This window comes from Diadema antillarum, unplaced genomic scaffold, assembly GCF_040938485.1.
Source record: "Diadema antillarum isolate AM-2024a unplaced genomic scaffold, OU_Dant_1.0 seq00000822_RagTag, whole genome shotgun sequence".
Classification (NCBI taxonomy): domain Eukaryota; kingdom Metazoa; phylum Echinodermata; class Echinoidea; order Diadematoida; family Diadematidae; genus Diadema; species Diadema antillarum.
In genome coordinates this window covers 59769-83966 of record NW_027271699.1, presented here as the reverse complement: position 1 = coordinate 83966, position 24198 = coordinate 59769, and the positions used below count along the sequence as shown (strand labels likewise).

General features: G+C 39.6%; 1 pseudogene; it reads right to left on the bottom strand.

Moving 5' to 3' along the window:
- Window positions 1-496: 496 nt before the first annotated feature.
- The window catches only part of LOC139739954 (scavenger receptor cysteine-rich domain-containing protein DMBT1-like), a 54707-nt pseudogene continuing 31005 nt past the window's right edge, over window positions 497-24198 (bottom strand).

Below are 24198 nucleotides of genomic sequence, written 5' to 3'. Positions count from 1 at the left end.
AAAGTTTAGTTTACTTTTAATCATCTTGAACTTACTAAAGATGATCATTGTCATGATCATCTTGTGTAATCAATAACTATTCCTACGGAACAATAATTACATCCAATATGAATCAGTCGTTTTTAGTAAATGAGAACGTCATAAACACAAGTTTCTATTTCGTTCATTTATTTTCTGTTCCAATTCTGCTGAGTGCTTTTAATCAATATTTTCGGGATCTCTCTCATTAATATTTCATGAACAAATCAAAGCAGTTTCTACACTGTTAAGATATGTCGCAGGTCTCAATTTTTGTTAAATCGGTATTATATAATTCACATATGTGTGAGACACTTGGATACTTTTACACTTACTTAATAGTCCTGTTAGAGTGGGTGTGGGGTCGGGATACACAGTTGAATAATTTGCTTCTTGTTTAACTTTTTTTAATCTGCAGAGTCTCTCCGTCCGTCTTTTCTTCTTATGGGGGGGGGGGGGGGGGGGGGGGGGGGGGGGAGACAAGTCTTGGAGTGTTAAACCAAACAAAATTGTTGCACTAGGCTGGAAAACGACATTCAGTACCTCATTACAAATATTCCCTCTTAATGTATTTGAATCCTGGATAAGAACAGTTTGCCAGCATTCATTATTTGAATTCAAAATTTCATTTCATTTCATTCTCACAACTTGCTCAACTAGTAAAAAAAAAAGAAAAAAATGAACGATACGGAACAACATATTATGTATATCTAGCATCAATGATAAGGAGTCTATTCCAGGAAGGCCCTAGTCATGCTAGTATTGCATCTGATATACTCTTTATAATGAATTTCTCTTGAATGAAGACATAGAAACACGCTGCTTAATGTCGGCTGGAAGACTATTCCACATCTTAGGGCCGAAATATCTTATTGTGGATGTTAGGTTATCTATAATCTTTCGCCTGTCTTGTAAAATAGCTATTAACCTCATTGTTCTTTACAACATCAAAATCAAAAGAACATGGCAACATATTACATCTAAACAAATGTATAAAACAAACAGTTTGGGCTTTATCAATATCAATATCCTGATTGCCCAACCAAGCTGTAATAGTATAGGTAATAGTAATAGTCATAGTCATAGTCATAGTCATAGTCATAGTCATAGTCATAGTCATAGTCATAGTCATAGTCATAGTAGTAGTAAACGTAATAGTAATAGTCATAGTCATAGTAATAGTAATAACACTTAAAAAATATATATTTTCCGAACAAATGACAAGAACGTGTGGAATGCGAATGTGGTTTCGAGTTTGTTATAATTGTTATTGCAGGCTTCTAAAGATTTAAAGTTTTAAAATTCACTGAAATCGCAAAACCATATTTCAACATTAAAAAATGCCTATTTTTATGTTTTTGAATTCTAATGTTGTTGGTCATTCGTATTCGCCCCACATTCAATGCCGGAGGCACTGACTGGAATATCACCCGTAGAACCAGTAGGTGAACTAACACTGAATGCAGCAGCAGCTGCAGTGTTAGCGGGACCACAATCTACCACGGGAAGACCTGTAACTGCCGGCGGAGATGATTGACCGTGTGGATACGGCACGTACAGGAACTTCTGAGGACCTTCCACACCGTTGCTGCTCGGCGCGGACATGACTGCAGTATAACTGGGTGGCGGTGCACAGTAGGGAGGTGCGTCTTGCCTTGGGTAGTTTCCAACGCCACCGCGGGCCGCTGCCGTGTCGGTGGCGGCGGTGGGATTCCCGCTGACGGAAAACACGGTTGGTGACTGACGTCGTTGCTTCTGGCCGGATGCCGAGCACACAGTTCCGATGATAGTGAGGATGATCGTGAAGCCAAATACTGAACACACGACGATAACCCCAATCAGCCATCCGGCCATGCCTTCTTCTGCGTAAGGTGAATCCAAATATGTCATCGTTAAACCGGAAATGTTAGTTTCTCATGAATAAATTGGAACTCATAAAGTTCATTATAATAAAAGAAAGAGCACAAATTATGTATACAGTAATGTTTGGTGACGAAAAAAAAATAAACTCGTATAGAGAATCTCATTCGCGTGTTTACCAAGCGTTATTACGTATCTATTTTGCATCTTTTATTGAAAGTGAACGTGTTTGCAATTGCTCATTAAATTTGTGTAGAAGTGGTGTATACACAACTTGAAAAAGAAAGACCTTTGTGGATCCCTGTGAAAACCAGCTTTCGGCTGACGAGGGTGTTCCACCCCATGATTTGAAAATATCAATTGCATTGTATTGCATTGACTTGAGCTACAACATTCAAGTAATAAATTGTTATTCAATCAGTTATTTGGGAGAGAATAAAACCATGCCCAGAGTACCACCTGTGCGGTACAAGTCATCCTGAATAATGCTTGCGAAGTGGCCGGACTCACCAGAGTACGAGCAATGGACTCCGACATCCTCACTGTGAACGCAATCGTTTTCACCCCAAGGCCTGTGGTAACACGACGACAGTGACCACTCGTATCCGTCGCAAGATACATCGTCGAGGTGGATAGGCCCGCTCCCTTGTCCGTAGTACACATTAGCAGAGACGACGCTGACGTAACCAAGCTGGCGACAGACGACCTCTGCCTCGTCTTCACCCCAGCCGTCATCGCACACCGTGCCCCACTCGTTGCTATGATAGATCTCCACTCGACCACGGTCCGAGGAACTTCCGTCAACAAGACGAACGTCGCCCTCGGTGTCTACGGCGATGACATCGCAATGGGGAAAATGCAAGTTGTGCCCCCAAAAAGTTCAAAACAAAAGTCATACTTTGCCGATGATTGGTTATTCAAACTCACTCCGATACAAATGAAGTACGCGGTGAAGCATCATTACATAGTATGCATATTATGTAAGTAATTTAGAGGTGCATTAACAAAATGTAAGTGATAACTACTCTCAGAACCTGTAAGCTTTTGATTTATGTATCCTTCCAATCATCAATGTTCGAAGCCAAGAATGTAGAAGCCTCACGCTACAAAACAAATGCGTAGTGCCACGCGTGAAATGGAAGAGGTAAAAACTCTTTTAAAGCCCTAGTCACACATAAGTGAAGACCATTCTACGACATCTCGTCGGCAATATGTTGCAGGAAGTGTTATTTCTTTCTTTTTTTTTTTCTGGAAGTCAGCAAACGGTTGTCACTAGTATACAAACTCGTATTTGTCGGCTGAAGGGTTTCGATAATCCATCGAAAACCTTGACCGGTGACGGGTCATAAATTGGTCAGTAAGCGGTTGTAGAATGGTTGCTTGATCGGTAACCAGTTATCAACCTATTGTCTGTTATATAAATGTGGTTGCGAACCATTTGCCTAGTGGCTGCCTGTCAGTTTACATGTACAAGTTAACAAATACCGTAATGGAAACATTTTTCTAGAGTATGTGTCCAGGGGCTTACAACATTATAATCCTGTAGTAATTGTTGGTGACCTAAAACAAAAATCTGTAACTAATCGGCAGGTGATATCTAGTTGTCTTCATAAAGTCCCAAACCATTTGCCTACCATTTGCGGACCATTTGCAAACCTTTTGCACATCATATTTTTTGTTTCTTAGGGAGGGGGTTGCAAAACGTTCACAACGCGTTCTCCAACCGGTTGTCAAGTTCTTTGTAAAAGATGGTCGACAGCTGATTGGCAACAGGGAGGTTACTAGTATAGAATTTGTCAGCAACCAGGCACTGCTCAAACATCTGAGGTTTTGGTTGCCGCTTGGTTGTCGGTGGTCGACAGAAATTTTCTTGCTGGAGGTCGGCGACCAGTCGTGTTATGCGTGTAAATGGCCTAGGCGCGATACCTCTTGTATTTCTAGTACACCGCCCCATTTCTTTTTTTTAATGCAGAATCGATGAGATCTCCAATATCGTGACAGGTTCAAGAAATATGGAGAGTACAAATACATGAAGTGGCCCAAGATATCAATTCAAAAAATACTTGTATTTCTTTACTTATTAATTCATTTAAAATGGCTAAAAAAGTTCCGGAACATATTGTTTGTTTTACCTGATATTAACGATTAACTTTTTTATCTCTTATGAATTGGCTCCGGCAGGCAATACGAGTCAAGACAGAAAAAAAAGTCACAAGCAGAGAACAGAGGAGAGGCAACATTTTTCTTTTTCTAATTTACGTATGGAGGGCCGGGTTTCTCTTACATCGCTGTTGCTCCAAAAGAGAAGGCAAGAGAAGGCAAGAGGCAACTTAGGAAAATTCCTTCTGGCCAAGGGCGTCTATCCATTTCAAACAGGACACTTATAGATGATTTATGATAAGTCCCCTTCTTGCGCCCTCTAGGCAGAACAAGGCAACCAAGATTGTTTCAACAAGTCGCCTTCACGCTACTCACCATAAGTGTAAGTGCTGCATCCCACACCGATATCTTCGTGGTGCCCACAGTTGTTCGAACCCCAGGGCTCACGGTGGGAACAGTACGACAGACGAGATTCAGTGCCCACACAGCTGACGTCATCTAAATGGATAAGGCCTGTTCCGGCCCCGAAAAACTCGCTGGAGTAGAAGATAACATCTCCAAAACCGAGTTGTCTACAAACTACTTCTGCCTCATTATAGCCCCATCCGTCGTCGCACACAGTACCCCATTCGTTGTTGTGGTAGATCTCAACTCGTCCGCGACCCGACAAACTGCTGCCAGCAAGACGAAGATCGCCTTCTTCCGCTGTTTGATGTTGGAGTAAAATATGATGACCACTTGTAATTTTGGGGGCAAGCTGAGAGTTCGATGGGAACTCAAATGTCACCTACTTAAGATGTCCATATTCTTTGGTCTGTCCTGGTCTCTCTCCATCTGTCACACATCTCTCGCTTTCTATCTCCATTTCTCATTTCATTTTATTTCATCTATTTTTCAATTTCCAACAAAAATATACACAATCATGGAAGACAATACAATTATTTCAAATATGTTGTGTGATAAGATAGCAAAACCATTGACGTTGCATTAATTGGTAGGATGGGTAATTAGGTAGACTGTTGGAAATGGAGGAGAGTGCGCAAATGCTTACCTTGTATATCGCAGGATTAGTAAAAAAGCAGAGAAATATAAATAAGCCTTTCTCCACATATATGCAAATATGGGATAAAATGCGATATTGGTGTAAAGGGGAAGGGTGAAAGAAGACGGAAACTTTAAAGACAGTATAAACAAAACAAATATAAGACATTCGAGACGTTTGCGAAAAGAATTAAGTGGTACATGATTTCTAAGCGCCGAAAATGTTTTTGGCCCCTCAGGAAGATATCTCTTGTGTCTGAATGGAAAAAAAAAGGTGTATACTATTAATCATCTGATGTCAACAGCGATGAGCCTTGATGAGATTTTGTAGATCAGTAAAGAGATTTCTTTAACTTTAGTGTGAAGCTAGTAAGACTAACTACATTTTCTATGCTATTTTCCAAGGAATTCCAAAATACAGGGAACGCTGGAGACCAAACTGATTTTTTTTTTGTGCGTTTCGATTGTAACTGACAATAATTCACTTGAAATTTAGGGATGGATTTATGGATGGTATTTATAGATGGATTTTTTAAAAACAATGTATCAAAAAGATGTGATAAAGCATCACTGTTTAGTTCATACGTAAATTGACAGACTGAAAATTAATATATATCATTTATCGTGTGAATTCTATTTTCAGAAAATAATTACATCAGTACGGAAGCCCATTCGTGCCACTCAGGAAAATTATCTGGCGGCTGCCAGAAAATTAAGTGGCGGCCGAATTATCTGGCGGCCGCCACTTAATTATCGTTTGGCGATATCGATAATTATCTGGCGGCCGCCAGATAATTATCGATATCGATATTGCTAAATGATAATTAAATGGCGGCCGCCAGAAAATTATCTGGCGGCCACCACATTATTATCGATATCGATATTATCTATATCGCTAAACGATAATCAAGTGGCGGCCGCCAGATGATTATCTGGCGGCCGCCACTTGATTATCGTTTAGCGATATTGATATCGATAATTATCTGGTGGCCGCCAGATGATTAAGTGGCGGCCGCCAGATAATTATCTGGCGGCCGCCACTTGATCGTTTAGCGATATCGATATCGATAATTATCTGGTGGCCGCCAGATAATTAAGTGGCGGCCGCCAGTTAGCTCCACTGAAAGTTTTACCCTGCGTGGCACGAATGGGCTTCCGTATATCAGTGTGTGATCTAGAAGGAACTTCACAGATGATGCGAATTATTTTCTTTTGCAGGAGTAAAAATCAATCTAAATACTTGGAATATCTGTTTCTCGACGCAAGTACTCCATACTTCAGATACAGTAGAATCAAAGTAGAGTACATAGCATTAATGAAAACATGTTTAGGGAAACAAGAAGTCTTCATTTTGTTGACAACACGTATACATTTCTGTAAATAGTAAGGCATTCACTATCGATGTGCGGTTTTTGTCATTCATGGTCCAAAATTAAGCCTAGAAAATGTTAATGAATTTACTTTTCTATAATTGTGTTAATCGCGTTACTTAATGCAATCTGATAATCTATACGATTCTGAATTCACTGTATCTATGAAAACATTTGGATCAAAGTGACGAAAAAAATTGATTCGTCGGCAAAAAAAAAGATAACAAAGACTGTTTGAAGAATTTGGTAAAACATTGATAACAAATGATAGATCATAGAGCATTAAGAAGCCTTCCATCGGTGTCCATGGAGACCATCACAATTGATGGGATGTTTCATTTGCTGACCAAGTTCTTTAATCACTCCAAGCATTCGCTCTGAAACCATAAAATCTAATTGATAAATAGCGACATTGAAGTCGACAGTACCATAAGTCTAAATATAGAGAAGTCCAAGAAAACGCAAAATACGCGATAATAATTTCCGATTACTTGGGAAAAGTCTATAAAAGTAAAATCTGCATGAGAAGTATTATGATTTCGACGAAGCTCAAACTGAGAACAAGAAAGCAAAATAATCATGGCAATTGATAAAATCTATAGCCCTGGAGTCAACGAACTTTTTTTTTTCAAACGATCTATCAAAATACAAGTTATGATGTAATCTGTAATCATTCATGTCTTCTTTGTCAAGCTTTTTGTATAAGGGGATAACCTTCGAGATTTTCACGCTCTCCGGAACTACACCATTGATCAGAAACAACAACAAAATGTGAGTCAAAGGATCAACGGATAATGCCCCCATATTTTGCGACAGAACGTTATTAATGCTTATAAAAGTCTAATGCTTTTGCAATTCATCCTGTGTCATTAATATCCTCATTATTATGTTTGATATTAGTAACGTATGACTTAGGATGATTAAGTGCCGTGTTATTTAATTTTCAGGTATTTTTACTAGTGTTTAAATCATGATTGAATAAGGCTAACTGATTACAATATCTAATTTGTTAAACAACCGTTAAATTTGGGGTATTTTAGTAAGAAATGTATCTAACTGAGGTAATTCGTTTCGTTTTATTACATCCATATTTTTATTTTCAATTACTCGAACGCACTATGTAAGCTTAAAAACCCAATGGAAATGTTACCAAACGGAACATTTTCATAGAAATGGGAAATTAAAATATTCACGAAATTGTTATATGAAGCATTAGAATCTGACGAAGCACATACTTCTGTCCAATCAGCAGTACTTAAACTAGCCAACTTCCATTCAAATTAGCCATTTTGTAAACTAGTCAATTTGGTGGGAGCCATTTTAAACTCTAATTCATTTATTCATTGTAAATTTCAAACTTGCAATGGAAATAAAATAGAAATATGATAATGATCAGAAATGTCTGATAGAACTGTGCCTGATTTAGATAAACGGATAACATAACTAAATAATCAGGGACTGTTCTAAGACAATTACCCCCCGGGACAATTACCTCAGACCCTTCCCCTTCCCCTAATCCTAATCCTAGTCCTGAACTTAATCCTAACCCTAACCAAACGTCAGCACTACACTAACCCTAACCCTAATCTTTACTCTAACCCTAACACTAACCAATCTTTAGCCGGAGGTAATTGTCCTGATACAGTTTAGGACTGATAATACAAGTTAGTGATCCAGATGATATGATATCTAGAACAACCTTATGCAAAAGAATTGAATTGCACTTACATAAATCAACCTTTATCATTAAAACAGGATTGTGTTATAAATGTTTTAGATAATCGAAGATTTCATCAGTTTATAAATTTGAAGGGCTAGACTACGACACTATTTGCCTATCTGCCTATATCGTTCATACAATTTACGACACTTAACAAAATAATCAAAACCTTGCTTTAAATATATGGTTACTCCTCCATCAAGATAACCTTTTCTGCTATTTTCCACGAATTTGTAACTGTTTTTATGTCTTTCGTATCTTTATCTCTAACGGAAAATACATGTCAAATGCGTCTCAACTATAGCTGAAGTAAGCAAGAGTAAACCGCAGTCTAAATCTCCTCTTAAAGAATATAATTATAGTCTATTGCACGTTATTGCTTGCTTACCGTTGGAGATGGTGGTAGGCATGGTAGTGGTGGTGGGTTGAACTGTTGTAGACTCGACTTCAGTATAGGAACATGCTATACCCACTTCATACGAGCAGTGGCTGTAATCACCCCACACCACGTTGACGCAGTCCGAAAGCTCATCTTCGTTACCGGAGCAGCCTACGTTCCATAAGTAGAACGGTCCCGATCCAATATAGCCGAATGTGTACCTGTGAGCTCCGTCAACTTCCTGATATCTTAGTTGGCGGCATGCGACCTTTGAATTGTTTAAGGTCCATCCATCGAAGCAGATATTACCCCAGGAAGTCCCGTTGTAGATTTCCAATACCCCTTTGGACGACTTCGTTCCTTCAACAATTCGGAGTTCCCCTTCTTCAGCTAGATCACGACGGTAAATGCGTATGAACAACATAGAGAAAGATGTCTACGACACCATCACATAAAACAAATTGCAAATTAAAAGCATTGAAGGCAATAATGAAAATAAGATGACAATGTTTTCTACAAATCATGGGGTCTAAAAGTCAAAAGATATTTTGACGAAAGGAAATCTTATGACGACATTTTGCCCTAAACACACACAAACAAACATCTATGAGACAAGGTCCTCGTCGTGTAGAATGTTAGTTAAGACAAAAGTTAACTTTATTTGAAAAAAAGGACTTGAGAGACATATACGCTATAGACTGAAGACGCCCCGCTGCCATTATGTTGGATGTGGGATGTGTGCCCCCCCCCCCCCCGATTCTGCAGTGCATATACGAAGTAGTGGTGTAGGAGCAAGATAGAAAGTTTGTGTCGAGGTAAAGAGTGTTGTGTCGGGGTGAAGAAAGGGTGTATTCACCTCGCGCAGTGTGCAGAACACAGGAAATTATTGTTTTGATATTCATCAGACCTGAGAACTGAAGATGACTTCAAAGACTTTTGACGCTAATGAAGGCGCTTTCAGAGGGTTGATAAGTTTAAATCCTTGCTTAAAACTTATCTGTTTACTCAATCCTGTTGTTGTTTTTACCAGAGAAACAGCCCACCCCCTCAAGAAAAAGGGAACATATTATATATTGTATATAACATAAAACATATTGTATAAGTAATTGTGAGTGTTGGTGCAAAACGAAAGGTGCATTTTGAAGCCTTGAGTGGTTAGAGGGTCTAGTTCCTTCCTTTTGGATTGCTCAATGTGGATTATTTCTGGGACGAGTGTGGTTTTTAAAAGGACTTACTCGTTAGCTTTCTAGACTTTCATATTCCAGTCAACTCTATATGGATTAGAAACACACAAAAACGCCGTATACAATGGGCAATGTCGTTGGAACATTCGAGCGTCGATGATGTTGTTCACAGCACAAGTCGTTTTCACACTTTTTCACTTACGATCTCAACGCCCGTGATTTAAGTTGCTGAAAGAAAAGGGAAAAAAAGTGATAATCATTCGTTTGGCTTACCGTCATGCCTGCATATCACCCCTGCATCCTCTCCGTGGTGGCAGTTGTTATTTCCCCACCCATCACTGTCGCACTCACTCAGCTCCTCTTCATCCCCGTCGCAGTCCACATCATCGAGAAAGATCGCCTGGTTGTCTCGACCTCTGCCGAAGTATGCCGATATCTCTGCGCTGAGGGCGCTCTCGTAGCCTAGTTGTCTGCACACGACATTTGCGTCATTCACCCCCCAGGAGTCATCGCAAACGGTACCCCACTCGGAGTTGTGGAAGATCTCGACACGCCCTTCGTGACTGCCGGATCCATCAACAAGTCGGACTGCTCCATCCTCTGAAATATAACAATAACACTAACAATAATAGCTACAACAACCACACACACACACACACACACACACACACACACACACACACACAGCCAACACCATGAGACAAAATTAAATAAAACAAAATTGACAATGAAGGTTGGTACACTGTTCACCACCTCAGGTTCGTTTCAATAGTGTATTGTTGATAGGTCTGTTTCAGAATACAGTCAAACTCGCCTAAAGCGGACACTTGTCCATAGCGGCCACCTGCCGTATGCGGCCACTGAAAAATTCCCCCGAGAAATAAGCCCTGTTAAAGACCCTGTGCATACCAGTCACCTGTCTAACGCGGCCAGCGACCACCAATTTTGTTTCCCTCGGTAGATTTAACCTGTCTATAGCAGCCATAGACCAATACGGAGTCCAAACCGAGCCGACAATTCAGCATGTTTTTCTACTTTGCAACCGTGCCGATCAGCACCGCTGCATCCACCCACCATTCAGCATACCCCCATCTCACTAGACGACGATTCCGCTACGATCATCAAAAATCGACAAAGCGCGGCGGACGTGGCTTGATCGCTTTAAATCTTCTCCATCGTATCTTGAGCGGTTCAGAAGCGCGGAGGGTCGCTACCATCGCCATGGTCGCCGCCAAGTTTTGAACATGTCCAAAACTTCCGTAGTGAGAGCGCTGTGGTTTTAGAGCGTATCACAATCGCCTCACGAGCGCATTAAAAGCGCAACATTCATATAGCTCTGACGGGGTAGAAACGCGTAAAGCGTAACTCAAGCGCATTGAAAGCGGCCCCATCGCCCATGAAAATTACCACTTTTTACAGTATTACGTAACAGTAACTAACCATAACCCCCCCCCCCCAAAAAAAAAAAGAAAAAAGAAGAGATAATGCACCAGACCAGGGAGGTGGATATGGAGAAAAGCGTACAGATTTCCTTTTTCCACGTACACTCAGGACGAATCTACTCTGTTTATTAAATTGTTTGTTTGTCATATACCATTGCAAGTCAATGAAAGGAGATTTAGTTGCAATCTTTTCAAATTCATTCTCATTGAATTGGCTCACTGTAGAATACGATTTGTAGTTTGCTCGTAAGCCGGTTCTTTGATATTACATACACATTTTACCATTTTAATTGAATGGATGTTAACCATGATAACTAATAGTGAAATTTCACATCAGGTTCTACCTGGTGTGTTCTACAATGCTAAGATGTAAGGGTGAAACCATATCCTGCATATCCATGTTGGTTTGACACTGACATCTGCCTGAAGAAATTCAATCATAAAACCCATTTTATACCATGATCGCTTGAGATCGTAGCATGAGCCCGGAGTTAATATATCACTGTCGCTCTGATCGTATCACTGTTGTAGCGAGGTCTTGATAAGCGTACGAATATCGCAACAAAATCGGTTCGATCGTAGAAGCAGCGCGTCTCGTCGGCCTGGAAATGCGTCAACAACGTGGCAGAGTCGTATTATCATCGTGGCACGATCGCCTACAGCGCAGGTTGAGCGTATAGAGAAACCGTAGGAGGCCAAAAATGGAGACGGACGGCGATCGTGCCACGATGTGTGACTTTTTCACTGATCGCCATGGTCGCCATGGTCTCCTTCCTAGTGAGATGGGGGCCAGTGCGTATGGCAAGCCATATTACTTTTAAAAAAGATTTTCTGATATCACGAATTCCCTTTCGTGATATCAAAAATTCGAATTTCTGATATCACAAATTCAATTTTTGATATCACAAATACCCATTGGTTTATCACGTAAAACCAATTTTTGATATCACGAAATCGAATTAGTGATATCACAAATTCAATTCGTGATATCACGAATTCAATTCGAGATATCACGAATTCACATTCTTGATATCAAGAAATACATTTTGTGATATCACTAATTCCAATTTGTGATATCATTAATTTACATGGAATTTCAGCACATATCTTTTGCAAAGAAATAATCTGATTTCGAGCATTAGTTTTGCGCTGAAATTCAACCGTAAATTCTAGCGTTAGTTGAGGGCAGAAATACACAGGGAATTCGAGCTTTAGTTCAGTGCAGAAAACCAACTTGAATTTGAGCGTTAGTTGAGCGCAGAAATACAAAGTGAATTCGAGCATTAGTTTTGCGCTGAAATTCAACTGTGAATTCGAGCGTTAGTTGAGCGCAGAAATACACAGGGAATTCGAGCATTAGTTTTGCGCTGAAATTCAGCTGTGAATTCGAGCGTTAGTTGAGCGCAGAAATACACAGCGAATTCGAGCATTAGTTTTGCGCTGAAATGCAACTGTGAATTCGAGCGTTAGTTGAGCGCAGAAATACACAGCGAATTCGAGCATTAGTTTTGCGCTGAAATCCAACTGTGAATTCGAGCGTTAGTTGAGCGCAGAAATACACAAGGAATTCGAGCATTAGTTTTGCGCTGAAATTCAACTGTGAATTCGAGCGTTAGTTGAGCGCAGAAATACACTGTGAATTCGAGCATTAGTTTAGCGCAGATATTATTATGGAATTTCAGGTGTTTACATAGTATATAACGATAGTTACAAAAAACCCTAAATGAAGAGTTTTGGCACCTCGTCTTCATTTAAAGTGATTAGGAATTGGTTTTAAAAGAATCGATGAAAATAAATCGTTTAGCAACATATCTAAAATGTCATTATTGATATGTTGTCAATTACTTCAAAGTCATTATTATATTCTTATTTTTCTCCATTTCTCGCAACTGATTTGGCAGAGACTGGTTGATTTACAACTTTTGTTTGCGTTTCTCTTTACTCTGTCATGTGAAAGATATTCTCTCCCGACCTTCCCCTGTTACTCCTCCGAGTTAATAAGAGAGATTTCTCATTGCGCAGATTAACAAAATTGAAGTCCTTCGTACCACTGCTTTTTTCTTACTACAAATTCTAACTGTTTGTTTGCCATGCATACTGCTGCATAAAATCCTCATAAGATTTGGATATCTTCACTCTTCTTGATCTGGTCTGAAGACTTTTGGGCTTGTGCATTCCAGTTTTGTTCTCCCCGGTTTTGGTTCTTGAATAAACTTGCCTATATAATTACACTTTAAATTATTTTACAAAATCATAAACATATTGGGGCAGGCAAACTGTACACCCAACACTATTGGTCTTAATGGATACACCCCTTTGTTCTGGAGGACTGATTTTGAGGAGTGAGAAAATGTCTTTAGGAGAAACACGTTGCTTTATGTGACCACCAGCCGACACAAGTGGTGGACATTTGACAAGTTTACGACTCCCTCTCGCACCCTGCATGACTCACCAGTCTCTCTATCTTATTCTCCGCTGCTGACATACACAGACCAGAGGGGTGATTGCCCTCGGTCGGTCCTCCGCAATACAAACACATGGTATGCTTTTATAACACACATAGGCCTACACATACAACCACACATAATTATCATCGATTTGGTGGAAGAGTCTTACTGTATATAAAGGGGATTACCACATGAAAAATGGGGGGGGGATGTATAATGATTAACAATAATGTAGTAATAGATGACAATTTGAGGACCAAAACGATGCATTAAATGTAGGCCCTAAGTGAACATAGTATCATTGAATTCATGATAACATGTTGCAAAACAATAATTGATTTGTATCAATAATTCAGCAAATATACCTTGATGATCATTTAGGGAATGATGGATGTGTAAATCTCTCATATATAGTTTGTATTTTGAACATTGTTCTAAAAAAAAAAAGTTAGCAGTATAATATACCTTCCATCTGAATATCAGCTCAAAAGTAATGTTCCAATTCCCTGTGTATTCTGCGCTAAAAAAGAAAAAACGCTCGAATTCACAGTTGAATTCCAGGGCAAAACTAACTATCGAATTCCCTTTGTATTTCTGCGCTAAACGAATGCTCGAATTCACAGCGATTTTCTGCACTGAACTGACGCTCGAACTCCCTGTGTATTTCAGCGCTCAACTAACGCTCGAATTAACCCGTTCGATACTGAATTCTGAAATCCCCATAGACTTAATACACAGGTCACCAGGTTCCCGTATGGAACGGGTTAACAGGTGAATTTCAGCGCAAAACTAACGCTCGAATTCACTTTGTATTTCTGCGCTAAACTAATGCTCGAATTCACAGCGATTTTCTGCACTGAACTAACGCTCGAAATCCCTGTGTATTTCTGCGCTCAACGAACGCTCGAATTCACAGTTGAATTTCAGCGCAAAACTAACGCTCGAATTCACTTTGTATTTCTGCGCTCAACTAACGCTCGAATTCACAGGGATTTACTGCACTGAACTAACGCTCGAAATCCCTGTGTATTTCTGCGCTCAACTAACGCTCGAATTCACAGTTGAATTTCAACGCAAAACTGACGCTCGAATTCACTTTGTGTTTCTGCGCTCAACTAACGCTCGAATTCACAGTTGATTTTCAGCGCAAAACTAACGCTCGAATTCACTTTGTATTTCTGCGCTCAACTAACGCTCGAATTCACAGGGATTTTCTGCACTGAACTAACGCTCGAATTCCCCGTGTATTTCTGCGCTCAACTAACGCTCGAATTCACAGTTGAATTTCAGCGCAAAACTAACGCTCGAATTCCCTGTGAATTACTGATATCACAAATTCGATTTTGTGATATCAATAATTCAATTCGTGATATCACAAAATAGAATTTGTGATATCAGAAATTCGCATTTGTGATATCACAAATAAGAATTGTTGATATCACAAATTCAAATTAGTGATATCACAAATTTATTTCTTGATATCACAAATTCGAATTTGTGATATCAAAAAATAATTTTGTGATATCACGAATCACCATTGGTTTTTCACGTGAAACCTATTTTTGATATCAAGAATTCGAATTTCTGATATCACAAATTCATTTAGTGATATCTCAAATTGAATTTTAGATATCACTAATTCGAATTTCTAATATCACAAATTGAATTTGTGATATCAAGAATGGATTTTGTGATATCACAAATTCGATTTCTTGATATCACAAATTAAGTTCATGTGCTACATTTACGGGAATTTGTGATATCACAAATTTGATTCTTGATATCATAAATTGAATTCTTGATATCAAAAATTTGATTTTATGATATCACAAAATGGAATTTGTGATATCAGAAATTAACTTTAAATGTAAAAAAGGCTTGCCATAAGTGCGCGTGCTATACCGTACAAGAACTTGATCAATACCGGCATTGTTCAATTCATGAAACACGTGCATGCATATTATACACATACATGTACATGTTTGTATACTAATAGATGTATCCATGATAATACACGTAAATTGTAGGCAGTACGCTCAAAAAGTCAGATAACCTGCCTATAACGGTCATTCTTTTCATCTCCCTTGGGTGGCAACTGTATACTCTAGTTCTGATTGTATATTTCTAGTATATCATGCAACATACACACCAGTCATGAGGTAAGGAAGGGAGAAAGTACGAAATAGATCATTATGATTCACGCAGAGGAGAGCAATGAAGAAGTATGTGGATATCAAGAAAATTATGCTATGGTTGTTTAACAGCTACATGATGATTTGTTCTCAACTAGAATGGGGTAATCTCATATCATATACTCAGTTGTATCCCTGTCTGTACCGCAGTAGTTTTTATGATACGATTATCAATGTGATCTCACATTTCGAAAGAATCCAAACACGCAACAATCTGTGCAAATGGCACGCCTTACTTGTATAGTAGAGCGGTTAAGCCCTCAAAATCACGAGAATTGTGCAAAATTTGACTAAAGCATGAAACTTTCACCAGTGTTAGTACATACCATAAGATTTATTTTAAGATCGGGAGGTAAGTCTGACTTGACCTCTGATGACCTCCAGAGGTCAATGAACTTTAGATACCAGAATATTGATGTTTGGAGACATTTGTGAATGATACATGTGGTTAAGATGCACTAAACATGCATTTATACTACAGAGAAATCATTTTCAGATTCAACAGAGCACTGACAGGTTTTTACCTTTGACCTCTGATAACCTCCAGAGGTCAGTGAACTTTAAATATCAGAATATCGATTTTTGAGACATTTGTGAATGATATATCATGGGCGTCACCAGGGGGGGTGCGTTGGGTGCGAACGCACCCCCCTTCAGATCCTTAAAAAAAAAAAAAAAATCAGTCTGCGAGCGACATCAACGCCGGACGCTAAATAATCATTCTTTTCTATTTTTTTAAATGTTTTGCACCAGGGACACACACACACACACACACACACACACACACACACACACACACACACAAATGAAATCGTCAGCAAAAACAATTCGCACCCCTGGTTCTGGCAGCACTGATTTTATACATATCTATTAGTGTTTATATTTCTCGACCGTACTGTACATCCATACGATACGGAGCACTTATACATGTTTGCATGTACGTGTGCTACTTACAAGTATGTAGGGTCTATGTACGTTACTTCTGACCAATCCATATTGCCAGCCCAAGAGCGAGCCTTAGCCTCATTAAAAAAAAATATTCAAAAAAATGGAGAGGCAAGCATATTTTAGTTTTGCCCCCCCCCCCCATAATTAATAATTCCCGAAATGAGAAGATTTTCTTGCTTTTGAAAGAAAACAAAAGTAGTTGCCCCCATAAAAATATCGGAAGGCAAGCGCACCATTTGTCCCACCCCACATAATCATAATTCCTGCGATGAAAAGATTTTCTTGCTTTTTTGTTAGAATTCAAGAAATCTGTCCAATTATTTCACCCAAAAGCAGTGGCGTAACTATGGGGGGGGGGGGTGCGCCCCCCTCCCAATCCGCTGGTAAAAGAAAAAAAAAAGATTTACCGAAATAGCAGTTCAAGTGTTAGTAAACTGCTTCTGAATGAAAGGATGATCCAGAAATAAGATATTTTTCTATGATTTCTTTTAGCCATAATTAAATAGGTATATGGTGTGAAACATTGTTCAAAAAGCCCGGACCCGACAAAAGATTGTGATTCCTGGTTGGCATTCTGCATAACAAGCAGGATGTGCGCAGTGTACTCAGTACATCCGAACGAAGAGTCGCTACAATGTTGCGCAATGTGATGTAGAATGTACACCTTTGTACCTTACGCTTCGTTATATCAAAGCTAGATAATTGATTTTGCAGTGTTGCTGTACATACTAGTCTTTATAAAAATGTCTTACATTGCCAATAAAAAGACTTGACCTGGGCTAATTCCTAACTTGTACCATGTATATAATACACACACACAAACAAACACGCACAATTAGTTAAGGGGATGCTCTAAAGTGCAGATTTTGGACATCCTTTCCCCGCTTGGTCACTTCGACGCCACCTCGCTGGTCATACCTCCCCCAGTCATGAACATAAACCCACACCCTTGACTACCAGTGGCGGATCCAGGAGAGGGGCGCACCGGGCGTCCCCCCCCCCCTTTAATTTCCAAAGCGAAAAAAAGAAATAAAATAGCTGCAAACGCTCCTCTCGCTTGCATTTAGTGGTAATGCCATTCTCCTGAAGTTGCTGCCAGTAATTGCCGGCAGTTGCGCCTGGTGCGCCCCCCCCCCCCCCCCCCCCCCCAATATAGTTTCCAAAGCGAAAAAACATGGCTAAGAACGGCAGTTTGGGGACTGTAAAATGTCAAAATTTTCAAGCTCGCTCTCTTCGCTCGCTCGCATTTAATTGTTATGCAATTCACCTGATGTTGCTGCCAGTAATTGCCAGCAGTTGCGCCCGGTGCGCCCCCCCCTTTAATTTACAAAGCAAAAAAAAAAAAATATGGCTACAATCGGCAGTTTTGGGACTGTAAAATGTCAAAATTTTCAAGCTCGCTCGCTCCCCTCGCTCGAATATAACCATTATGCTCTCCTGATATTGCTGCCAGTATTTGCCAGCAGTTGCGCCCGATGCGCCCCTTAAATTCTAAAGCGAAGAAATATGCTACAAACGGCAGTTTGTTTGTTTTTTACTGTAAAATGTCAAAAATATTCAAGCTCGCTCGCTCGCTCGCTCGCATTTAGTTGTTACGCAATTCTCCTGATGTTGCTGCCAGTAATTGCCGGCAGTTGCGCCCGGTGCGCCCCCCCCCCCTCCTTTATTTCCAAAGAGAAAAAATATGGCTCCAAATGGCAGTTTTTGGACTGTAAAATGTCAAAATTTTCAAGCTCGCTCTCTTCGCTCGCTCGCATTTAATTGCTATGCCATTCACCTGATGTTGCTGCCAGTAATTGCCAGCAGTTGCGCCCGGTGCGCCCCCCCCCCCTTAATTTCCAAAGCAAACAAATATGGCTACAAACGGCAGTTTTGGGACATTAAAATATCAAAATTTTCAAGCTCGCTCGCTCGCTCGCTCGCTCGCTCGCATTGAATTGTTGTGCAATTCTCCTGATGTTGCTACCAGTAATTACCGGCAGATGCGCCCGTTGCGCCCCCCACCCCTCCTTTATTTCCAAAGCAAAAAAATATGGCTCCAAATGGCAGTTTTGGGACTGTAAAATGTCAAAATTTCCAAACTCGCTCTCTTTGCTCGCTCGCATTTAATTATTATGCAATTCACCTGATGTTGCTGCCAGTTATTGCCAGCAGTTGCGCCCGGTGCGCCCCCCCCCCCCTTTAATTTACAAAGCAAAAAAAAAAAAATATGGATACAATCGGCAGTTTTGGGACTGTAAAATGTCAAAATTTTCAAGCTCGCTCGCTCCCCTCGCTCGCATGTAGTCGTTATGCCATTCTCCTGATATCGCTGCCAGTAATTTGTCGTTTCACGCCGTCATTCCATAATCCATTTATAGGGGGTACAACCCCCTCCGGCACTTCCATACCCTCCCCCTACCCTTGCTCGCTCCCTCGCATACTAACCCCCCCCCCCCCCCCCAAGATGAAATCCTAGCTACGCCGGTGCCCTTTCCCCGCTTGGTTTCCCTCAAAAAACAGTAAAAGTCTAGGGATTGAGAGCTTCCTATATTCCAAATGTCTGTCCAAAAAATCTCGTAAACATTTAGTGTCAAAACGCACCCCCCTTGAAAAAAAGCTGGTGACGCCCCTGTATATGTGGTTATGATGCACTAAACATGCATCTATACTTAATGGAAACCATTTTCTGATTCCACAAAGCATTGACAGGTTTTTACCTTTGACCTTTGATGACCTTTGGAGGTCAATGACCTCAAAATATCATAATATTGATCTGTGATGTCATTGGTTATTGGTAAACATTGTTAAGATGTACAAAACAAGCATATCTGTCTTACAATGAAATTGTCTTCATATTCTAAAGAGCAGACAGGTTTCTACCTTTGACCTCTAATGACCTTGAGAGGTCAATGACCTTAGAATATCAGAATATTGAACTATGACATCATTGATGGGTGATAAACTTGGTAAAGATGTACAAAACAAGCATATCTATTTTACAATGACATTGTCTTCATATTCCAAGGCACACAGACGAGATTCTGCCTTTGACCTCTGATGATCTCGAGAGGTCAATGACCTCAAAATATCAGAATAGTTTGGCATCATTAATGGTGAACATGATGATGTTCTAGAGAGCACTCGTAGGCGATACTTATTTACGAGCCATTACCTTTCACCTATGAAAATCACACGAGGTCAAAGACCTCTTATGAAATGTGAGGATATTGATATTGATATTACGATAGTTAATAGTAAATTGTTTATAATGTAAGGCTTACAAACCATGCATTTCTGTTACCAAAAAAGTGGCTACTCATTCCGCTGAACTTTTCGGGTAATTATCTAAGTCGGGTATGTGCACAGATCAAGGGGTGTCGATCTGTTTTCATGTGGGGGTGGGGGACTTGGAAAATATGTGTAAGCATAAGTCCATGGTGCAAAGAAGTGGAGCGGAGGGAGAGGTGGAGGGTGTGGGTGGGGGGTTGGATTTTTGCAGTTTTAGACCTGAAATCAGTGATTTAGTGCAGCTCTTGTTTAACGTGTGCGTCATCACTTATTAGTATATGGAAGTTGATGGGGTGTGGGCGCATCTCACCCACCCCCCCCCCCTCCGTTTTTGAATTCTTAATCTGATGCATACGTTTTGGGGAACATTTGGAAAATTATGGATTGCCAAAGTGTACCAAGTCTATATGAATGGGAACCCAGTAAGGGCAGCGTTGTTGAGGGTAGGGTATTCCACTCCCATTCGAGAGAGCTCTGGTGTTTTGAGAAATGACATTCAACCATCTGGCACACATGCCCTTTTGAAGGAATATCTCGAAATTTGTATCAGAAAGGTGTAGTAAGTCAGTCATTTATGGAGGGAGACCAATCGAAGGAAGGATGTAGGTGGAGGTATCCCCTCCCTCATTATGGAGCTTTTGCATTCTTTTGTTTGCAATTCAATGATCTCTCGCCACTCTTGGTTGAACTACCATTTTGGAAAAAATGTCCATCCCCAAATGTGTAGCCATAATCAATGCATGGAGGGGAGGTTGATATAGCAAGAGGAGGGTATGAAAGGGGCTGTCCCCCAACCCTTCCCATGCGAGGGAGCCTTTGCATTAAGAAATAAAAAAAAAATCTTGTATACACATTTATGATGGAATATTTGGGAAATTATCAGTAAAAGGAGTGTACTGAATCTAAGGGTAGAAACCGAAGAGGGAAGGGTGAATTGAAAGAGGATACCCTACCCCCTCCAACAAGAGGGATTTTCTTTAATTTGTTGGAAGTGAAATTAGAGATCTAGTACATACTTTTTGATGATATAGAAACAAAAATGGTTAATCTCAAAAGCACTACGTGTATATCGAAGGGGACCTAGCGGAAGGCAGTGTAGGGGAGGGGGTATGCAAAGGAAATTTTGCCTTTTAATTTGGTGCATACTATAGGTGAAATGTTAAGACAATTTATTTTCTGTCAAAAAAGTGCAAAAAATCCACATCTCTGGAAATACTTGTAGGCAAATTTTTATGTCCCCACCACTCCCCCTCCCATATTTTCTCGGGAGGCGGAGCAAATGGCTCTTGCCCTCTAAGATGAACACTCGTGCATATATAAGAAAGCCTTTTCATCTTTACAATTTAAATTAGAATATCTCTTAAAAACATTTTTCATAGAATTAGGGAAATTATCAATCAACAAAGTACGTTATATCTGTGGAAGGAACCAAGCAGAAGGAAGGAGTATATTGGAAGGAGATATCCCCTCTCATAGAAGGGAGATTTTGCATTTCAGAATTAGATTTCAACCATCTGATGCACACTTAAAGTGAAAAACTTGGGCAGTTTTCTGTCTAAAAAAAGCCCCCAAAAAAATCATCAAAACCAAACAAAACAAATCCCACATCTCACAATTTATTGGGGTGGGTGTCAACTATCCCTGCCACCACCCCACTCCTCCAAACTGATGCCCCGGTATGTGCTTGTGTTTTATTCCACTTGTTGAAAAGAAGAGAGAATTGTAAGAAACAATATAGTTCAGTGGTCGCTATCCCTGTTTATCAAAAAGGTGATTTCCTTCACCTGTATACCTTAAGATGATGTAGGCCTGGTATTTGCTTTGCACATTAGTACATCTATTTTTTTTTAAATATACTCGTTTATATTTTGATGTGAAAGTTGTTTACTTTTCCATGATTATATTTGTACGCGTAGAAAAAAATAATCCAAGACTGAAAATGAAACCGATACATTACTTAACGATTGACATGATGCACATATTGTGTATTTCTATAGCAGTAAAAGTGAGCAACTCAAAATGCGTGTACTTATTTCACATGAACATTAGCGAGTATCCTCTGACCTGTGGAGGATATTGAAAGATATACATCGAAATGTAAGAATATTGATGTCTGGTCTCATTGGTTTGTAATGGCCAGCGCATTATGAAATAATATACCGGGAAAAAAAATGCATTCTGTGTGTGTGTGTCCGAAATTGTATGCAGAGTATTCCACACATTGTTCAATTTTGACTTCCATCTAGGACATTGAGAGGTTATGTTTTTTTTTTCTCTCAACTACACTGTAATATCAAAATCTATTGAAAAAACACGATGGTGGCTGGGTCTAACACATCACCATTCTTTTGTGTTGGAGATCCATGCCGGATAGTCAAAACAAACATAAAAAAGATATCTCAGACCTAATTGTTAAAACAAAGCATCATATCCACATAGACCTAACCAACTCTCTATGCCCAGACAATGTACACCACCCTAGGGACTTACTCGGAGCTTTAGAATATCCTTTGTCAACAGAGACATCCCAACCTTTGCAGTGTCGACTAAGATCTACCATGGAACTGATTGGTACTGGCTCTGCATCATTGACAGCAGATTTCTTTTCCTCTTCTCTTTCTTCTACTTCTTCTTCTTCTTCTTCTTCTTCTTCTTCTTCACTATACTGTGTAATCTTGTAATATTTTGCCGTGGAGCCTTTTCTTAATTGGCTACAAAAGGTCTCCAAAGAGTTATAAGCAGCAAGTGACCTTTCGTTGTCCTGAGAGGTCAAAGTTGGATATAATGCACAGGGTAATGACCAATGTTCCATGGAATGACAAGATTGTTCTATTATAGCATAATGCTAACAGCATTATGCATGACTGTACATCGGGTATAAGTTGACCATTGACTATACAGAAAATATCAATACATTGTATTCTGATATTTTGAGGTCATTGACCTGTCACCTTCCTCAGAATTCAAAGGTAGAGATACATGAGTAATTTCTCTTGCTCTGTGGAATAGCAAAACAATTCAATTGTAATGCAAATGAATATGACATCTTAAAGGGATCGTACAGTTTTCGTTGAGACCTAATTTCAGGTTTCTAACATTTTTTGGTGAGATAATGAGAAACCTCTTATGAAATATGAAAGAGCATGTAATTCTTTGAGGAATTCAACGTTTATTTGATGAAAATTGGTTTGGAAATGGCCGAGATATCCAAAAAAGAGCGATTCTAATAAAGTGTGGGACCCCACACTTTATTACGACCGCTTTGTTTTACTTTGTTTTTGGATGTTTCATTCATTCCACACCCGATTTTCATCAAATAAACTTTGAATTCCTATTAAAATGGTATGCTCTGTACTATATCATAAGTGTTTTCTTGGTATCTCGCAAAAAGTTAAAAGCCCAATTCTCATCTCTACCAATACTGTACTATCCCTTTAATCATGTTTATCATCAACCAATTGCACCAAATATCAATGTTCTGATATTTTGAGGTCATTGACCTCATCATTGGTCATCTTATAGGTCATCAGAGGTGAAAGGTAGAAACCTGACTTGAAAGGCTCTGTGGAACATTGAGGCAATTCCACTTACAAAAATTAGTTTTAGTACATAATTATCGTGTTTCAGTTACAAGTGACTCTTAAAATATCAATTTTCTGACATTTTGAGGTCATTGACCCTCTGGAGGTCATCAGAGGTCAAAGGAATAAACCTGTCAGGGCTCTTTGGAACATGAGAACAATTCCGCTGTAACAAAAATTAGGTTTTAGTACACCATTACCGTGTTAACCATTACCCAATGATGCAAGATATCAATTTTCTTGCATTTTTAGTTCATTGACCTCTGGAGGTCATCAGAGGTCAAAGGTAGAAACCTGTCTAGGCTCTGTTGAACATGAAGACAATTTCACTGTGACAAGAATCAAGTTTTAGTACATCATTACTGTGTTTATCATTAACCAATGACACAAAATATCAATTCTCTTTAATTTTGAGGTCATTTTGAGGTCATTGACCTCTGGAGGTCATCAGAGGTCAATTCAGACTTACCTCCCGATCTTAAAATTAATCTTATAGCATGTACTAACAATGGTGAAAGTTTCATGGTTTAGTCAAATTTTGCACAATTCTTCGGCTTATCTGCTCTACTATTGGAAGAATAGTCATTTACCGATCCTAAATCTTACCGAAAATCTTTCTTTTCATTTTATGACGATCGCGTCACCG